This window comes from Vulpes lagopus, chromosome 11 (assembly GCF_018345385.1).
Source record: "Vulpes lagopus strain Blue_001 chromosome 11, ASM1834538v1, whole genome shotgun sequence".
Classification (NCBI taxonomy): domain Eukaryota; kingdom Metazoa; phylum Chordata; class Mammalia; order Carnivora; family Canidae; genus Vulpes; species Vulpes lagopus.
The window spans coordinates 105275585-105283542 of NC_054834.1; positions in this window are offsets into that span (position 1 = coordinate 105275585).

Genomic DNA, 7958 nt, shown 5'->3' on the forward strand with positions numbered 1-7958 from the left:
ATAAAGTGGCCAGAACACAACAGCAGAGCACACAGCCCACACTGGAGACAATCCCAAAAGCTCCAAGTCCTAGGGAACAAGGGATACTAGACTGTATGGCATATAGGACCTATTCATAAAGCCATTATCCTCAAGAACAGGAGATATGGCTGGCTTATATTGCAGATAAATAGACACAGAGACTTAGACAAAATGAGAACACAGAGGGATTTGTCCCAAATAAAATAACAGGACAAGGCCATGCCTAGAGATCTAGATGCAATAGATATAAGCAATGTGCCTAATGGAAAATTTAAAACTGATCATAGAGATACTACCCAGACTTGACGAAAGAGTGGAGAACATCAGTGAGACCATTAACACAGAGATAAGGAGGAACGTAGCACAGATAAAGGGCTCAAAAACCCAAATGAGACATGTGTTTGGTAGAAAAAAACAGGCAGGAAGAAGCAGAAGAATGAATTAATGACCTAGAAGACAAAGTAATGGAAAGTAAGCTGAACCAAAGAGAGAAAAAAGAATAATGCAAAACAAAAATATACATAAGGAACTCCATCAAATGTACCAACATTCATGTTGTAGGAATTCCAGAAGAAGAAGAAGAGAAAAGGGAGGAAATAATTTATTTGAAGAGGGGTGCCTGGGTAGCTCAGTCAGTTAAGCATCTGCCTTCAGCTCAGGTCATGATCCCGGGGTCCTGGATGGAGCTCTGCATCAAGTTCCCTACTCCGCAAAGAGCCTGCTTCTCCCTGTCCCCCTCTGCCTGCCACTCCCCCTGCTTGTGTGTTCTGTGTGTCAAATAAATAAAATATTTTTTAAAGATAATTTATTTGAAGAAAAAATAGCTGAAAGCTTTCCTAACCTGGGGAAAGAAAACATACCCAGATCCTAGAGGCACAGAGAATCCCCCCCCCCCAAAAATCAACAAAAGCAAATCCATACCAAGACATAGTCATTAAAACAGCAAAATTTAGTGATAAAAATTTAAAGTCAGCAAGACAACAGAAAACAGTTAAATACATACAAAAGAAACCCCATTAAGGCTATCACCGGATTTTTCAGCAGAAACTTTCAAAGCCAGAAGTGAGTGGCATGATATATTCAAAGTGCTGAATGGGGGAAAACCTGCAGCCAGGAATACTCTATCCAGCAAGGCTATCATTAAGAATAGAAGGAGAGAGAATTTCCCAGGCAAACAAAAACTAAAGGAGTTCATGACCACTAAACCAGCCCTGGAAGAAATATTAAAGGGGACTCTTTGGAAAGAAAAGACCAAAAATCACAGCATGAAAGTAGGAAACACAAAAACAGTAAAAATGAATATTTCTGTAAAAAAAAAAAAATCAGGGAACTCAAAAGATATAAAATATGACACCATATACCTAAACCATGGAGAAGAAAGGAGTAAAGAAGAAGTTCAAACCTAAACAACCATCAACTTAATACAGACTGCTCTGTACAGAAGAGGTTATCTACAAACCTTATGGTAGCCATATATCAAAAACCACTAATAAATACGCAAAGAATAAAGAGAAAGAAATCCAAACATATCAGTAAACAACAAACCATAAAAGAAAGACAAAGGATTAGAAAAAAATCTTCAGAAACCACAAAACAAGTAATAAAGTAATAAATACATATCTATTGGGATCCCTGGATGGCTCAGTGGTTTAGCGCCTGCCTTTGGCCCAGGGCGTGATCCTGGAGACCCGGGATCAAGTCCCGCATCGGGCTCCCTGCGTGGAGCCTGCTGCTCCCTCTGCCTGTGTCTCTGCCTCTCTCTCTCCCTCTCTCTGTGTATCTCATGAAAAAATAAATAAAATCTTAAAAAATAAATAAATACATATCAATAGTTGCTTTGAATATCAATGGACTGAATGCAATAATCAGAATACATAGGGTGACAAAATGAATTAAAAAAAGTAAAGACCCATGTGTATGCTGCCTATAGGAGACTGTAGACCTAACGACACCTGCAGATTAAAAAATGAGGGGATGGAAAAACATGTACCATGCAAATGGATGTCAAAAGAAAGCTGAGTAGCAGTACTTAAAATAGACTTTAGAACAAAGAAGGACACTGGATAATAATAAAAGGGACAATCCAACCAGAAGGCACAATTGTAAATATTTATGCACCCAACATGGGAACACCCAAATACGTAAAACAGTTAATGACAGACATAAAGGAATTATAATACGCTAGTAGGAGACTTTAACATTCCACGTAAATCAATTGCCAGATCATCTAAACAGAAAATTAATAAGGAAACAATGGCTCTGAATGACACACTGGACCAGATGGATGTAACTGATATATTCAGAACGTTCCATCCTAGGGACGCCTGAGTGGCTTAGTTCGTTAAGCATTTGACTCTTGATCTCAGCTCAGGTCTTGATCTTAGGGTTGTGAATTCAAGCCCCACATTGGGCTCCCTGCTGGACGTGGAGCCTACTTTAAAAAAAAAAAACACACAGAAAACAAAAACCTGTACTAAAACAGCAGAATACACATTAATTTCAAGCACCCATGGGACATTCTCCAGAACAGATTACCTATTAGGCCACAAATCAAGCCTCAACAAATTCCGAAAGATCAAAGTCCTGCCATGCATCTTTCTGACCACAAGCCTACCACAAGAAAAAATCTGGAAAGACCACAAACAAATGGAGGTTAAATAATGTGCTACAAAATAATGAGTGTATCAACCAGAAAAAAAAAAAAAAAAGAAATTTAAAAGTACACAAAAACAACTAAAAATGGAAACAATGATTCAAAACCTGTGGGATGCAGCAAAAGCAATTCTAAGAGGAAATTTTAAAGCAATATAGGTCTACTTTGAGAAGCAAGAAAAATCTCAACCTAATTCTAGTGCCTAAAGGAGCTGGAATAAAAGAACAAAAAATAAAACCTAAAGTCAGCAGAAGGATGTATGTTGTCTAAACTTAGAAAAAGCTAAATAAGAAATTTTGTCCACCTCCTCCCCCCATTAATTTAAAATGATCTTCTCTGAAGATAAGCCATGGCTCTCTTATGTCCTCCTCGGTTTTCAGAACCTCACACATGTAAAGTGTATACTCTAATTAACAACCAGAAATATTGTACTATATTTTTAAGCTTGTTTAAAATTAATTTTCCACGAATTCAACTGTGAGAAGAATTATTAACAGAAGCTATAATTATTTTATGCCATAAAAGTTGCAGGTAATGGTCTGTAAGTTGGCAGCCCTTACAGTGCTTAAGGGGGTATTGTAGTAGATATAATGGTAACTTTTTTTTTTAGAAGTGAGTGATTTTTTATTATATTTAAGGTAGCTTTACCTATCAAGAAAGCAATTATTCCTTCAAAAGGAAATTTCTCTAATGATTTTTATGACTTCATAATTTTTCTCTCTGTGTAAGTCCTTCTGACAAATTTCCTTTAAAAATTTTTAGTCCAAAAATCAGGCACCAGTAGATGGCAGTGAAAAATAAGCAGAGACATAGAAGATATTTCATTACTCCGAGAAAATGCTATTTCTACCTCAGTGGTGGATGAGAATTTACACAGCCTTGTTTGCCTTTGTTTTTCTTTCTTTTTTTTTTTTAAAGACTTTATTTATTTATTTATGAGAGACACAGAAAGGCAGAGACACAGGCGAAGAGAGAAGCAGGCTCCATGCAGGGAGCCTGACGTGGGACTCGATCCCAGGACCCCGGACCATGTCCTGGGCTGAAGGCAGCACTAAACCGCTGAGCCACCCAGGCTGCCCGGCCTTTGTTTTTCACTATAAAGATCCTGAATATCAGTCACATGCTTTCAACTGAAAAACTGCAAATAAACTAACACTGGATTTCAAATCCCTAAATTTATAATCTAGTTTATAATCTACAGCAAATAAGGCCAAGGAATAATCAAATGAGCAGTGACATAGAAGAATAAATTCAAGAAAGTCTTGGGGAGGAGTTCAGATGGCTGAGGAGTAGAGGACCCTAATGTCCTCTGGTCCCTGGGACTTGGCTAGATAGTCATCAGATCATTCTGAACCTTCGGGATGCAGCAAAAGCAGTTCTAATAGGAAATTTTAAAGCGACATAGGTCTGTGGAATCAACCTGAGACCCGAGAAAAGAATTGCTGCCACCCCACAAATAGACAAGCGACCACCTTTAGCGAGGTAGGAGGTGCAGAGAGGCGAGTCCAAGGCCACAGATGGGGAGCTAGGCCCTGGGGCGGGGAGCCTCAGGTTGGCTCCTGGGAGGTGGCATAAGCTGCGAAGGGCCAAACTGGGACTTCAGCAGTCTGTCCTGGTGAGACCTCCCTGCCTGAGAGGTGCTCTCCTGGCGGAGCCAGAGTCCCAGGGGGGCGGCATGGCCTCAGGGTTCCTGGGGTCACAGGGAGAATGGGGGGCCTGAGTGTGCCCGAGCTCCCAGAGCCCGCAAGCAGGGAAGCGGGCTCCAAAGGGCCAGTCGAGGCTCCCTACTCAGTGCTGCCACCAGCCCCGACGGCTGCGTGTTGGGCCAATTGCTCTCTGAGCTGGGCCAGCAAAAGGCAGAAGCGGGGCAAGACCCCTCGCCCTCCCCTGGGAGGGACAGTGTGGGTCCTCCCCGTAGGACGCCGTGAAGTGTGGAGGCTCAAAACGGGGGCACCTTTCTGAACTCAAATGCTCCGCCACAAGGTGGGCAAACACAGAATGGGGACAGAAACCGGGGAAACGAGTAACCGACTGCTTTTCTGTGATGGTGCACAGAAGAGTGGGGGCATGGACGTCCAGCTCCGGGGCTACAGGCTGGGGTACATTTCATCGATGAAATGTAGGCGATGAAAGCAACGTAGGTCTGTGGAATCAACCTGAGACCTGAGAAAAGAATTGCTGCCACCCCACAAATAGACAGGCGACCACCTTTAGCAGGTAGGAGGTGCAGAGAGGTGAGTCCAAGGCCACAGATGGGGAGCTAGACCTTCTGAAGTGCTGGAAGCCTTCAGGGAGCAAAACAGTGCCACCCAGTGCAACCTGGAGCCGCTTACACTGAGCCCAGGGCCCTGGCAACGGGCGTAACAGTTCTGCCCCAGGGCAAAGACACCTGAGAACCAACACAAAGTCCCCTCCCTTGGAAGATCCACAGAACATCAGCTAATACCAGGTTTACCACCCAGACAACTGTAAGGCTTCAGACCTTGGGGAAAACAGTACATAGCATGTGTAGGGTTGTTTAGTCATTAGTGTTTCCATTTTATTTTTCTTCCTTTTCAGCTGTTTTCTTATTTTATCAATTCTTTTTTTTAAGTATTTTTGCATTTTTTTTTCATTTATGATATATATAAATTATACTTTTGGTTTCCTTTCTTTTAACAAACAGACCAAAATGCATTCATGATCTAGCTTATTGTTGTGTTCTGTTTTACTTCTTGTTTGATTTTTTTCCCCTCATTTTTGGAGGGGGGCCGGGCATTTGTTTTCTTCTTTTTTGTTTTGTTTGTATCTTTCTGGTGCTGTTGTTACTATTTTTGTATTTTCTCTCTCATCTATTCTTTTCTGGACATAATGATGAGACTGAATAACTCACCCCAAAAGAAAGAACAGGAGGCAGCATTCACTCTAAGGGATTTAATCAGATTAATATGGATATAAGTAAGAGTTTGGGCCTAGAATTCAAAGCAATGATACTAGCTGGGTTTGAAAAAAGCATAGAAGTCACTAGAATCCCTGCTGTAGAAATAAAAGAACTAAAATCAAATCAAGCTGAAATTTTAAAAGGCTATTAATAGACATAGTAAAATATGGAGGCTCTACCTGTTAGGGTAAATGAGGTAGAAGAGAGACTCAGTGATATAGAAGACAAAGTGATGGAAAATAAGGAAGCTGAGAAAGAAAAAAAACTACTGGATTATGAAGGCAGGATTTGAGAAATCAGTGATACCAGAAAGTGAAATAATATTAGAATAATACGGGTCCTTGAGGAACAGGAGAGATGGGGGGGGGGGGGGAGATGAAGGTATATTTGAACAAATTCTTGCTGAGAACTTCCCTAATCTGGGGAAGGAAACAGGTATTCAAGTCCAGGAGGTACAGAGAACTCCCATCAAAATCAACAAAAGCAGGCCAATATCTGACATATAATAGTGAAGCTTGCAAATTTCAGAGTTAAAGAGAAAATCCTAAAAGCAGCTCAGGACAAGAGGTCCTTAACCTACAAGGGTAGAAATGTAAGGCTGCCAGCAGACCTGTCCACAGAGACCTGGCAGGCCAGAAAGGGCTGGCATGATATATTCAGGTGCTAAATGAGAGACGCATGCAGCCAAGAATACTCTATCCAGCAAGGCTGTCATTCAAAATAGAAGGGGAGATAAAGAGCTTCCAGAACAAACAGATACTAAGAGTTTGTGATCACTAACTCAGCCCTGCAAGAATATTAAAGGGGATTTTTTGAATTAAGAGAGCCCAAAAGTAACAATGACCAGAAAGGAACAATCTACAGAAACAACAGCCTTACAGGTAATATAACTGCACTAAATTCATTATCTGTCAATAATTACTCTGAATGTAAATGGACTAAATGCTCCAATCAAAAGACACAGGGTATCAGATTAGATAATAAAACAAGACCCATCAATATGCTGTCTATAAGAGACTCATTTTAGACCCAAAGACACCTCCAGATTGAAAGTGAAGGGGTGGAGAGGCATTTATCATGCTAATGGACATCAAGAGGAAGCTGGGGTAGCCATCCTTGTATCAAACTGGATTTTATTTTATTTTTTTAATAATAAATTTATTTTTTATTGGTGTTCAATTTGCCAACATGCAGAATAACACCCAGTGCTCATCCCATCAAGTGCCCCCCTCAGTGCCCGTCACCCATTCATCCCCACCCCCGGCTCTCCTCCCCTTCCACCACCCCTAGTTCGTTTCCCAGAGTTAGGAGTCTTTATGTTCTGTCTCCCTTTCTGATATTTCTTACCCATTTCTTCTCCCTTCCCTTCTATTCCCTTTCACTATTATTTATATTCCCCAAATGAGTGAGACCATATAATGTTTGTCTTTCTCCAATTGACTTATTTCACTCAGCATAATACCCTCCAGTTCCATCCATGTTGAAGCAAATGGTGGTCAAACTGGATTTTAAACCAAAAACTATAAGAGATGAAGGACACTACATCACAAAAAAATCCAACAAGAAGATCTAACAATTGTAAATATTTATGCCAACATAGGAGCAGCAATTATGTAAACTAATTAATAACAAAATTAAAGAAACACATTGAGAATAATACAATAATAGTAGGGCACTTTAACACCCTACTCACAGCAATGGGAAGATCATCTAAGCAGGAGATCAACAAGGAAACGAGGGCTTTAATGACACATTGGACAGGACGGGCTTCACAGACATATTCAGAGCATTCCATCCTAAAGCAATAAAATACACATTCTTCTCTAATGCACATGGAACATTCTCTAGAATAGATCACATACTGGACACAAATCAGGTCTCAACCAGGACCAAAAGATTGGGATTATTCCACTGCATATTTTCCGACCATGATGTTTTATTTATTTTTATTTATTATTAAATATTTTATGTATTTACTCATGATAGACACACAGAGAGAGGCAGAGACACAGGCAGAGGGAGAAGCAGATTCCATGCAGGGAGCCCGACGTGGGACTCGATCCTGGGACCCTGAGCTGAAGGCAGATGCTCAACCACTGAGCCACCCAGGTGCCCCACAAACTATGATGTTTTAAAGCTTGAACTTGATCACAGAGAAAATTTGAAAGGAACACAAATACATGAAGGTTGAGGAGCATCCTACTAGCAAATAGGTCAACAGGAAATTTAAATATCTTTTTAATTCATGGAAATGAAAAAAAATAATTCAGAACCTTTGGGATGCAGCAAAGATGGTCCTGAGAGGGAAGTATACAGCAATACAGGCCTTCTCAACAAATAAGAAAAGTCTCAACTACACAACCT